The sequence below is a fragment of the Triticum dicoccoides genome, chromosome 5A, assembly GCF_002162155.2.
Source record: "Triticum dicoccoides isolate Atlit2015 ecotype Zavitan chromosome 5A, WEW_v2.0, whole genome shotgun sequence".
NCBI lineage: Eukaryota > Viridiplantae > Streptophyta > Magnoliopsida > Poales > Poaceae > Triticum > Triticum dicoccoides.
The window spans coordinates 304,934,894-304,948,864 of record NC_041388.1 but is presented as its reverse complement, the minus strand read 5'-3'; positions in this window follow the sequence as shown (position 1 = coordinate 304,948,864).

Below are 13,971 nucleotides of genomic sequence, written 5' to 3'. Positions count from 1 at the left end.
GTCGTCCGTCTAGACGCATTTCTGGTCCATATTTACGTCCGACTTGCATTCACACGGATATAAAATGGACGAGCCGTGTGTCTGTTCAGTGTCCGCCTTAGGCCCGTGTGACGGCCGCCCAACTACCCCACGTGGTCGTAGTCAATGTGTCCATCTACCCTGGGCCCACATGGCAGCGTCTGGAAGCCTCCAGAGCCCACGGTCGGCCTCATCCACTTCTTCCATCCGTCCACATCTGGCCATCCTTACTCCCTCGCCGGTGACAGCAAAACCCTAGCCTAGCCTAGCCAGCCCCGCGCGTTCGCCATGGGTTTCTTCAACAAGGGCAAGGGCAAGTGCATGTTCGACACAGGCGCTGGCTCATCCCGCGTGCCACCGTCGTCGGACGCCTTCGCGATGGTGCCGCGTGGGGAGAGGGGTCGCTGGCCACGGATCGGCTCTACATCCTGATGTCGTGGCACGATGTCAACCTCCCCCACGGTTGGCACCTTGACCCTCAACGCATCCCGGTGCTGGCGGTGTGCTGCACGCACATGAAGGAGGTGCGCAAGCATCATGCCCTCCTGATGCTAGAGCAGCGTCGCGACCCGGCGTAAGCGCTAGACTCCCCCAACTGGGAAGTCTGGTTCGCCACCGAGCATGACGTGTGACACCACGGCACCGTCCAGCTTGAGGACGGCTACATGTCGTTGCCCCCGTTGGTGGCACAGGAGGACGAGGCGGCGAAGGTGGCATACCAGACCGCACTGGAGGAGGTGCTCCAGTGCGCCCTAGTGGAGTCCCAGCGTGAGGAGGACGCGCGCTAGCCAGGCATGGAGGAGGCGTTGCAGTTGTAGGCGGTCGAGGAATGTGACTACCCTCTGTCGTCGTCGCCTCTGCCTGAACCAGCCTCGGCCGCCCCCAAGGAGGAGCCCACGGAGGCCGAGCCGGGGAAGTAAGCCTGGACTGGCGGCCTGCATGAGTGGGTGAACGCGCCGGCCATCTGGCTGGGCGCAATGTTGGAGTAGGAGGCGGCGTACCACGGTGGAGGCAGATCGTGCTGGCAGAGGAGCGGGCCAATGGCGAGCGCCGAATGCAGACCGAGCGTGGGGAGGAGGAACATCGTTCCCACTAGGCATGGGAGGAAGAGGAGGAGCGGCGGGAGAAGGAGAAGGAGGAGTGTGTGCGTCACGCTGCAGCGTGATACGTCCATTTTGCATCATGTTTTCCTACTGTTATTTATAATGTTTAGATCAATATATCACTTTATGATGCAGTTATAATGTCTTGTCTCTCTTATTATGCAAGATATGCATGGAGAAGAAAATTGTCGGCAACTGGAATTTTGGACCTAAAGAGAGCTAGAACAGAGATAACTATTATCCGGAGCTCCAAATGACCTAAAAATTTACGGAGATTTATTTTGGAATAAATAAAAAATACTAAAAGAAGAATCACCACAATGGGCCTCACCTGCTCACCAGTGATCCACAAGCTCAGATGACGTGCCCCTCCCCTGGGGCGCGCCATGTGAGCTTGTGGGCCTATCAGTAGGCCTCTATGGCCCTCCTTCGCCAATATGAAGCCATTTACCCTAGAAAAAATCAAGAGATGACTTTTGGGATGAAGCGCCATCGTCTCGAGCTGGAACCTGGACTTTTGCTCTCCGGCGAAGCGGTCCCACCGGGGATACTTTCCTCCGGGAGGGGAAATCGAAGCCATCGACATCACCAACAACCCTCTCACTATGGGAGTACCAATCTTCATCAACATTTTCACCAGCACCATCTCGTCTCAAACCCTAGTTCATCTCTTATATTCAATCTTTGTCTCAAAACCTCATATTAGTACATGTTGGTTGCTAGTAGTGTTGATTACATCTTGCAGTTGATGCTAGTTGATTTATTTGGTGGAAGATCATATGTTCAGATTGTTAATCATATAATTTTATGCTTTGATCATGAACATGGATATGATTTGTGAGTAGTTCCATTTGTTCTTGAGGACATGTGAAAAGTCTTGTTATAAGTAATCATGTGAAGTTGGTATCCGTTCAATATTTTGATGATGTGTATGTTGTTCTTTCTCTAGTGGTGTCGTGTGAACGTCGACTACACGACACATTACCATGCTTGGGACTAAGGGGAAGGCATTGTTGATAGGGGCAAAGGTGTCCCGTCTTTCGATGAGATGATGGATATCGCTTTGGTGGCAGTCGACTTTGACGATCCGACTACGAACGTGCGAGGACGTCGCGCCTTAGCAATCGCTAAACCAACTCCAAGAGGTTATTGACCATGCCGGAGCACGATCAACCTGACCATGAGGGTCTGTTTCCTGCGAGCAAACGAAGAACAAGCAAGAAACTGAGATTGCAATCTGGATATTGCGAATATAAGATGAAAGCTTTATTGATCAAGGTGGGGTTCTATGACGCCTTTGTCTGGTCGTTGAACACAAACGAAGTACGCGAAGTTGCAGCTATGGCGAACTTTAATCTAAACAAAACCCAAAGTCTAAACGATGCCTTAAGGGCTGTATATATGGAGGAAGAGGGGGAATTTCGTGGCCCTTGGTGGAGGGGTCCGAAATCAACCCTATCTCTTGTTTCCCCACACATACGGACTCTAAAAATAGCCTATACTTATGTATTTCGAAATTACATGCACCTGGCCCAATAATAAGGTGACGCAGCACCTAAAATAGCCTCGGGACGAAATTTATGAAGTGGCATCTTGTATATTTCGTCCAAGGCTTCATGCACCCATTATGGTGGCTTCAAAGTCCTGAAATCATCACTTGTAACTCCGTTCTTGTTCCCCTTGCGCATGCCATCATCTCCATGCTTGTTCTTGCTCCAATGTTCATCCTTCTCCAAGCTAGGCCCTTCATTTGTAAGCAAAACAAATGTATCCAATTTAGGCAGCATCATATTCTCATGAACATTAGAATCATTACCAAGAAACGAAAGTACTTGGTAATTTAGTTGGCGTGCACGAGCTCTAGTAATTGGTCCAGTATGTATAGCAGCAGGGGCTGTGGGTGTAACAATTGTATTGATGTCCTCATCATCCTCCCCTTCTTGAAATGAAGTCGTCCTCGACGGAAGTTCATCTTCCTCACCCAAATAAGGCTTCAAATCTGCAATGTTAAAAGTGGGACTAACCCCAAAATCTGCAGGCAGCTCAAGTTTATATGCATTATCATTTATTTTCTCTAACACCTTAAAGGGACCATTAGCACGTGGCATTAACTTTGATTTGCGCAAATCAGGAAATCTATCCTTACGCAAATGTAACCAAACAAGATCTCCAGGTGCAAACACAACATGTTTTCTACCCTTATCTCCAGCAAGTTTATATTTAGCATTCATACGCTCAATGTTTTCCTTAGTTAACTCATGCATTTTTAAAATCAATTCAGCACGTTGTTTAGCATCAAAATTAACCTTCTCCGAAGATGGAAGAGGCAACAAATCAATAGGTGCACGAGGTAGGAAACCATACACAACTTCAAAAGGGCACATCTTAGTAGTAGAATGCAATGAACGATTATAAGCAAATTCAATATGAGGCAAGCATTCCTCCCACATTTTCTTATTATTCTTCAAAATAGCCCTAAGCATAGTAGACAATGTTCTATTGACTACTTCAGTTTGTCCATCAGTTTGGGGGTAACAAGTAGTACTAAAAAGCAGTTTAGTCCCCAACTTAGCCCATAAACTGAAGGAAATATGCCCTAGAGGCAATAATAAAGTTATTATTTATTTCCTTATAATCATGATAAATGTTTATTATTCATGCTAGAATTGTATTTTCCGGAAACATAGTACATGTGTGAATACATAGACAAACAGAGAGTCACTAGTATGCCTCTACTTGACTAGCTCGTTAATCAAAGATGGTTATGTTTCCTAACCATGAACAATAAGTTGTTATTTGATTAACGAGGTCACATCGTTAGTAGAATGATCTGATTGACATGACCCATTCCATTAGCTTAGCACCTGATCGTTTAGTATGTTGCTATTGCTTTCTTCATGACTTATACATGTTCCTACGACTATGAGATTATGTAACTCCCGTTTACCGGAGGAACACTTTGGGTACTACCAAACGTCACAACGTAAATGGGTGATTATAAAGGAGTACTACAGGTGTCTCCAATGGTCGATGTTGGGTTGGCGTATTTCGAGATTAGGATTTGTCACTCCGATTGTCGGAGAGGTATCTCTGGGCCCTCTCGGTAATACACATCACATAAGCCTTGCAAGCATTACAACTAATATGTTAGTTGTGAGATGATGTATTACGGAACGAGTAAAGAGACTTGCCGGTAACGAGATTGAACTAGGTATTGGATACCGACGATCGAATCTCGGGCAAGTAACATACCGATGACAAAGGGAACAACGTATGTTGTTATGCGGTCTGACTGATAAAGATCTTCGTAGAATATGTAGGAGCCAATATGGGCATCCAGGTCCCGCTATTGGTTATTGACCAGAGACATGTCTCGGTCATGTCTACATTGTTCTCGAACCCGTAGGGTCCGCACGCTTAAGGTTACGATGACAGTTATATTATGAGTTTATGCATTTTGATGTACCAAAGGTTGTTCGGAGTCCCGGATATGATCACGGACATGACGAGGAGTCTCGAAATGGTCGAGACGTAAAGATTGATATATTGGAAGCCTATGTTTGGACATCGGAAGTGTTCCGGGTGAAATCGGGATTTTACCGGGTTACCGGGAGGTTACCGGAACCCCCCGGGATCCATATGGGCCTTCATGGGCCTTAGTGGAAAGGAGAAAGGGGCAGCCCAAGGTGGCTGCGCCTCTTCCCCCTCCCCTAGTCCTATTAGGACTAGGAGAAGGTGGCCGGCCCCCCTCTCTCCCTTCCCCTCCGAGGAATCCTAGTTGGACTAGGATTGGGGGGAGGAATCCTACTCCCAGAGGGAGTAGGACTCTCCTGCGCCTCCCTCTATGGCCAGCCAGCCTCCCCCTCTCTACTCCTTTATATACGGAGGCAGGGGCACCTCTAAACACACAAGTTGACACAAGTTGATCCACGTGATCGATTCCTTAGCCGTGTGCGGTGCCCCCTGCCACCATATTCCTCGATAATACTGTAGCAGAGTTTAGGCGAAGCCCTGCTGCTGTAGTTCATCAAGATCGTCACCACGCCGTCGTGCTGACGAAACTCTTCCCCGACACTTTGCTGGATCGGAGTCCGGGGATCGTCATCGAGCTGAACGTGTGCTCGAACTCGGAGGTGTCGTAGTTTCGGTGCTTGATCGGTTAGATCGTGAAGACGTACGACTACTTCCTCTACGTCGTGTCATTGCTTCCGCAGTCGGTCTGCGTTGGGTACGTAGACAACACTCTCCTCTCGTTGCTATGCATCACATGATCCTGTGTGCGCGTAGGAAAATTTTTGAAATTACTACGAAACCCAACAGTGGTATCAGAGCCTAGGTTAATGATGTTGATGTTATATGCACGAGTAGAACACAAGTGAGTTGTGGACGATACAAGTCATACTGCCTACCAGCATGTCATATTTTGGTTCAGCGGTATTGTTGGACGAGACGACCCGGACCAACCTTACGCGTACGCTTACGCGAGACCGGTTCCCTCGACGTGCTTTGCACAGAGATGGCTTGCGGGCGACTGCCTCTCCAACTTTAGTTGAACCAAGTATGGCTACGCCCGGTCCTTGCGAAGGTTAAAACGGAGTCTATTTGACAAACTATCGTTGTGGTTTTGATGCGTAGGTGAGATTGGTTCTTACTTAAGCCTGTAGCAGCCACGTAAAACATGCAACAACAAAGTAGAGGACGTCTAACTTGTTTTTGAGGGCATGTTGTGATGTGATATGGTCAAGGCATGATGCTGAATTTTATTGTATGAGATGATCATGTTTTGTAACCAAGTTATCGGCAACTGGCAGGAGCCATATGGTTGTCGCTTTATTGTATGCAATGCAATCGCGATGTAATGCTTTACTTTATTACTAAACGGTAGTGATAGTCGTGGAAGCATAAGATTGGCGAGACGACAACGATGCTACGATGGAGATCAAGGTGTCGCGCCGGTGACGATGGTGATCATGACGGTGCTTCGGAGATGGAGATCACAAGCACAAGATAATGATGGCCATATCATATCACTTATATTGATTGCATGTGATGTTTATTTTTTTTATGCATCTTATCTTGCTTTGATTGACGGTAGCATTATAAGATGATCTCTCACTAAATTATCAAGAAGTGTTCTCCCTGAGTATGCACCGTTGCAAAAGTTCTTCGTGCTGAGACACCACGTGATGATCGGGTGTGATAGGCTCTACGTTCAAATACAACGGGTGCAAAACAGTTGCGCACGCAGAATACTCAGGTTAAACTTGACGAGCCTAGCATATGCAGATATGGCCTCGGAACACGGAGACCGAAAGGTCGAGCGTGAATCATATAGTAGATATGATCAACATAATGATGTTCACCGATGAAACTACTCCATCTCACATGATGATCGGATATGGTTTAGTTGATTTGGATCACGTGATCACTTAGAGGATTAGAGGGATGTCTATCTAAGTGGGAGTTCTTTAATAATATGATTAATTGAACTTAAAATTTATCATGAACTTAGTCCCTGATAGTATCTTGCTTGTTTATGTTGATTGTAGATAGATGGCTCGTGCTGTTGTTCCGTTAAATTTTAATGCGTTCCTTGAGAAAGCAAAGTTGAAAGATGATGGTAGCAATTACACGGACTGGGTCCGTAACTTGAGGATTATCCTCATTGCTGCACAGAAGAATTACGTCCTGGAAGCACCGCTGGGTGCCAGGCCTGCTGCTGAAGCAACGCCAGATGTTATGAACGTCTGGCAGAGCAAAGCTGATGACTACTCGATAGTTCAGTGTGCCATGCTTTACGGCTTAGAATCGGGACTTCAACGACGTTTTGAACGTCATGGAGCATATGAGATGTTCCAGGAGTTGAAGTTAATATTTCAAGCAAATGCCCGGATTGAGAGATATGAAGTCTCCAATAAGTTCTATAGCTGCAAAATGGAAGAGAACAGTTCTGTCAGTGAGCATATACTCAAAATGTCTGGGTATAATAATCACTTGATTCAATTGGGAGTTAATCTTCCAGATGATTGCGTCATTGACAGAATTCTTCAATCACTGCCACCAAGCTACAAGAGCTTCGTGATGAACTATAATATGCAAGGGATGAACAAGACTATTCCCGAGCTCTTCGCAATCCTAAAAGCTGCGGAGGTAGAAATCAAGAAGGAGCATCAAGTGTTGATGGTTAACAAGACCACTAGTTTCAAGAAAAAGGGCAAAGGGAAGAAAAAAGGGAACTTCAAAAAGAACGGCAAGCAAGTTGCTGCTCAAGAGAAGAAACCCAAGTCTAGACCTAAGCCTGAAACTGAGTGCTTCTACTGCAAGCAGACTGGTCACTGGAAGCGGAACTGCCCCAAGTATTTGGCGGATAAGAAGGATGGCAAGGTGAACAAAGGTATATGTGATATACATGTTATTGATGTGTACCTTACCAATGCTCGCAGTAGCACCTGGGTATTTGATACTGGTTCTGTTGCTAATATTTGCAACTCGAAACAGGGACTACAAAATAAGCGGGCACTGGCAAAGGACGAGGTGACGATGCGCGTGGGAAACGGTTCCAAAGTCGATGTGATCGCGGTCGGCACGCTACCTCTACATCTACCTTCGGGATTAATATTAGACCTAAATAATTGTTATTTGGTGCCAGCGTAGAGCATGAACATTATATCTGGATCTTGTTTAATGCGAGACGGTTATTCATTTAAATCAGAGAATAATGGTTGTTCTATTTATATGAGTAATATCTTTTATGGTCATGCACCCTTGAAGAGTGGTCTATTCTTACTAAATCTCGATAGTAGTAATACACATATTCATAATGTTGAAACCAAAAGATACAGAGTTGATAATGAAAGTGCAACTTATTTGTGGCACTGTCGTTTAGGTCATATCGGTGTAAAACGCATGAAGAAACTCCATACTAATGGACTTTTGGAACCATTTGATTATGAATCACTTGGTACTTGCGAACCGTGCCTCATGGGCAAGATGACTAAAACACCGTTCTCCGGTACTATGGAGAGAGCAACAGATTTGTTGGAAATCATACATACCGATGTATGTGGTCCGATGAATATTGAGGCTCGTGGCGGATATCGTTATTTTCTCACCTTCACAGATGATTTGAGCAGATATGGATATATCTACTTAATGAAGCATAAGTCTGAAACATTTGAAAAGTTCAAAGAATTTCAGAGTGAAGTTGAAAATCATCGTAACAAGAAAATAAAGTTTCTACGATCTGATCGTGGAGGAGAATATTTGAGTTACGAGTTTGGTGTACATTTGAAAAATTGTGGAATAGTTTCGCAACTCACGCCACCCGGAACACCACAGCGTAATGGTGTGTCCGAACGTCGTAATCGTACTTTACTAGATATGGTGCGATCTATGATGTCTCTTACTGATTTACCGCTATCATTTTGGGGATATGCTTTAGAGACGGCCGCATTCACGTTAAATAGGGCACCATCAAAATCCGTTGAGACGACGCCTTATGAACTGTGCTTTGGCAAGAAACCAAAGTTGTCGTTTCTTAAAGTTTGGGGCTGCGATGCTTATGTGAAAAAGTTTCAACCTGATAAGCTCGAACCCAAATCGGAGAAATGTGTATTCATAGGATACCCAAAGGAAACAGTTGGGTACACCTTCTATCACAGATCCGAAGGCAAAACATTCGTTGCTAAGAATGGATCATTTCTAGAGAAGGAGTTTCTCTCGAAAGAAGTGAGTGGGAGGAAAGTAGAACTTGACGAGGTAACTGAACCTGCTCCCTTACTGGAGAGTAGTTCATCACAGAAAACTGTTTCAGTGACACCTACACCGGTTAGTGAGGAAGCCAATGATAATGATCATGAAACTTCAGATCAAGATACTACTGAACCACGTAGATCAACCAGAGTAAGATCCGCGCCAGAGTGGTACGGAAATCCTGTTCTGGAGGTCATGCTACTAGATCATGATGAACCTACGAACTATGAAGAAGCGATGGTGAGCCCAGATTCCTCAAAGTGGCTAGAAGCCATGAAATCTGAGATGGGATCCATGTATGAGAACAAAGTATGGACTTTGGTTGACTTGCCCGATGATCGGCAAGCGATTGAGAATAAATGGATCTTTAAAAAGAAGACTGACGATGATGGTAATGTTACTGTCTACAAAGCTCGACTTGTCGCAAAAGGTTTTCGGCAAGTTCAAGGAATTGACTACGATGAGACCTTCTCACCCGTAGCGATGCTTAAGTCCGTCCGAATCATGTTAGCAATTGCCGCATTTTATGATTATGAAATTTGGCAAATGGATGTCAAAACTGCATTCCTGAATGGATTCCTGGAAGAAGAGTTGTATATGATGCAACCAGAAGGTTTTGTCGATCCAAAGGGAGCTAACAAAGTGTGCAAGCTCCAGCGATCCATTTATGGACTGGTGCAAGCCTCTCGGAGTTGGAATAAACGTTTTGATAGCGTGATCAAAGCATTTGGCTTTATACAGACTTTTGGAGAAGCCTGTATTTACAAGAAAGTGAGTGGGAGCTCTGTAGCATTTCTGATATTATATGTGGATGACATATTACTGATTGGAAATGATATAGAATTTCTGGATAGCATAAAGGGATACTTGAATAAAAGTTTTTCAATGAAAGACCTCGGTGAAGCTGCTTACATATTAGGCATTAAGATCTATAGAGACAGATCAAGACGCTTAATTGGACTTTCACAAAGCACATACCTTGACAAAATTTTGAAGAAATTCAAAATGGATCAAGCAAAGAAAGGGTTCTTGCCTGTGTTACAAGGTGTGAAATTGAGTAAGACTCAATGCCCGACCACTGCAGAAGATAGAGAGAATATGAAAGATGTTCCCTATGCATCAGCCATAGGCTCTATCATGTATGCAATGCTGTGTACCAGACCTGATGTGCGCCTTGCTATAAGTTTAGCAGGGAGGTACCAAAGTAATCCAGGAATGGATCACTGGACAGCGGTCAAGAACATCCTGAAATACCTGAAAAGGACTAAGTATATGTTTCTCGTATATGGAAGTGACAAAGAGCTCATCGTAAAAGGTTACGTTGATGCAAGCTTTGACACTGATCCGGACGATTCAAAATCGCAAACCGGATACGTGTTTACATTAAACGGTGGAGCTGTCAGTTGGTGCAGTTCTAAACAAAGCGTCGTAGCGGGATCTACATGTGAAGCGGAATACATAGCTGCTTCGGAAGCAGCAAATGAAGGAGTCTGGATGAAGGAGTTCATATCCGATCTAGGTGTCATACCTAGTGCATCGGGTCCAATGAAAATCTTTTGTGACAATACTGGTGCAATTGCCTTGGCAAAGGAATCCAGATTTCACAAAAGGACCAAACACATCAAGAGACGCTTCAACTCCATCCGGGATCTAGTCCAGGTGGGAGACATAGAGATTTGCAAGATACATACGGATCTGAATGTTGCAGACCCGTTGACTAAGCTTCTTCCACGAGCAAAACATGATCAGCACCAAAGCTCCATGGGTGTTAGATTCATTACAGTGTAATCTAGATTATTGACTCTAGTGCAAGTGGGAGACTGAAGGAAATATGCCCTAGAGGCAATAATAAAGTTATTATTTATTTCCTTATAATCATGATAAATGTTTATTATTCATGCTAGAATTGTATTTTCCGGAAACATAATACATGTGTGAATACATAGACAAACAGAGTGTCACTAGTATGCCTCTACTTGACTAGCTCGTTAATCAAAGATGGTTATGTTTCCTAACCATGAACAATGAGTTGTTATTTGATTAACGAGGTCACATCATTAGTAGAATGATCTGATTGACATGACCCATTCCATTAGCTTAGCACCTGATCGTTTAGTATGTTGCTATTGCTTTCTTCATGACTTATACATGTTCCTATGACTATGAGATTATGCAACTCCCGTTTACCGGAGGAACACTTTGGGTACTACCAAACGTCACAACGTAAATGGGTGATTATAAAGCAGTACTACAGGTGTCTCCAATGGTCGATGTTGGGTTGGCGTATTTCGAGATTAGGATTTGTCACTCCGATTGTCGGAGAGGTATCTCTGGGCCCTCTCGGTAATGCACATCACATAAGCCTTGCAAGCACTGCAACTAATATGTTAGTTGTGAGATGATGTATTACGGAACGAGTAAAGAGACTTGCCGGTAACGAGATTGAACTAGGTATTGGATACCGACGATCGAATCTCGGGCAAGTAACATACCGATGACAAAGGGAACAACGTATGTTGTTATGCGGTCTGACCGATAAAGATCTTCGTAGAATATGTAGGAGCCAATATGGGCATCCAGGTCCCGCTATTGGTTATTGACCAGAGACATGTCTCGGTCATGTCTACATTGTTCTCGAACCCGTAGGGTCCGCACGCTTAAGGTTACGATGACAGTTATATTATGAGTTTATGCATTTTGATGTACCGAAGGTTGTTCGGAGTCCTGGATGTGATCACGGACATGACGAGGAGTCTCGAAATGGTCAAGACATAAAGATTGATATATTGGAAGCCTATGTTTGGACATCGGAAGTGTTCCGGGTGAAATCGGGATTTTACCGGGTTACCGGGAGGTTACCGGAACCCCCCGGGAACCACATGGGCCTTCATGGGCCTTAGTGGAAAGGAGAAAGGGGCAGCCCAAGGGGGCTGCGCGCCTCCTCCCTTCTCCTAGTCCTATTAGGACTAGGAGAGGTGGCCGGCCACCCCTCTCCCTCTTTCCCCCTTGGGAATCCTAGTTGGAATAGGATTGGAGGGGAGTCCTACTCCCGGTAGGAGTAGGACTCCTCCTGCGCCTCCTCCTCCTGGCCGGCGCACCCTCCCCCCTTGGCTCCTTTATATACTGAGGCAGGGGCACCTCTAAACACACAAGTTGACACAAGTTGATCCACGTGATCGATTCCTTAGCCGTGTGCGGTGCCCCCTGCCACCATATTCCTCGATAATACTGTAGCGGAGTTTAGGCGAAGCCCTGCTGCTGTAGTTCATCAAGATCGTCACCACGCCGTCATGCTGACGAAACTCTTCCCCGACACTTTGCTGGATCGGAGTCCGGGGATCGTCATCGAGCTGAACGTGTGCTCGAACTCGGAGGTGCCGTAGTTTCGGTGCTTGATCGGTTGGATCGTGAAGACGTACGACTACTTCCTCTACGTCGTGTCATTGCTTCCGCAGTCGGTCTGCGTTGGGTACGTAGACAACACTCTCCTCTCGTTGCTATGCATCACATGATCCTGTGTGCGCGTAGGAAAATTTTGAAATTACTACGAAACCCAACAGTGGCATCCGAGCCTAGGTTAATGATGTTGATGTTATATGCACGAGTAGAACACAAGTGAGTTGTGGACGATACAAGTCATACTGCCTACCAGCATGTCATATTTTGGTTCAGCGGTATTGTTGGACGAGACGACCCGGACCAACCTTACGCGTACGCTTACGCGAGACCGGTTCCCTCGACGTGCTTTGCACAGAGATGGCTTGCGGGCGACTGCCTCTCCAACTTTAGTTGAACCAAGTATGGCTACGCCCGGTCCTTGCGAAGGTTAAAATGGAGTCTATTTGACAAACCATCGTTGTGGTTTTGATGCGTAGGTGAGATTGGTTCTTACTTAAGCCCGTAGCAGCCACGTAAAACATGCAACAACAAAGTAGAGGACGTCTAACTTGTTTTTGCAGGGCATGTTGTGATGTGATATGGTCAAGGCATGATGCTGAATTTTATTGTATGAGATGATCATGTTTTGTAACCAAGTTATCGGCAACTGGCAGGAGCCATATGGTTGTCGCTTTATTGTATGCAATGCAATCGCGATGTAATGCTTTACTTTATTACTAAACGGTAGTGATAGTCGTGGAAGCATAAGATTGGCGAGACGACAACGATGCTACGATGGAGATCAAGGTGTCGCGCCGGTGACGATGGTGATCATGACGGTGCTTCGGAGATGGAGATCACAAGCACAAGATAATGATGGCCATATCATATCACTTATATTGATTGCATGTGATGTTTATCTTTTTATGCATCTTATCTTGCTTTGATTTACGGTAGCATTATAAGATGATCTCTCACTAAATTATCAAGAAGTGTTCTCCCTGAGTATGCACCGTTGCAAAAGTTCTTCGTGCTGAGACACCACGTGATGATCGGGTGTGATAGGCTCTACGTTCAAATACAACGGGTGCAAAACAGTTGCGCACGCAGAATACTCAGGTTAAACTTGACGAGCCTAGCATATGCAGATATGGCCTCGGAACACGGAGACCGAAAGGTCGAGCGTGAATCATATAGTAGATATGATCAACATAATGATGTTCACCGATGAAACTACTCCATCTCACATGATGATCGGATATGGTTTAGTTGATTTGGATCACGTGATCACTTAGAGGATTAGAGGGATGTCTATCTAAGTGGGAGTTCTTTAATAATATGATTAATTGAACTTAAAATTTATCATGAACTTAGTCCCTGATAGTATCTTGCTTGTTTATGTTGATTGTAGATAGATGGCTCGTGCTGTTGTTCCGTTAAATTTTAATGCGTTCCTTGAGAAAGCAAAGTTGAAAGATGATGGTAGCAATTACACGGACTGGGTCCGTAACTTGAGGATTATCCTCATTGCTGCACAGAAGAATTACGTCCTGGAAGCACCGCTGGGTGCCAGGCCTGCTGCTGGAGCAACGCCAGATGTTATGAACGTCTGGCAGAGCAAAGCTGATGACTACTCGATAGTTCAGTGTGCCATGCTTTACGGCTTAGAATCGGGACTTCAACGACGTTTTGAACGTCATGGAGCATATGAGATGTTCCA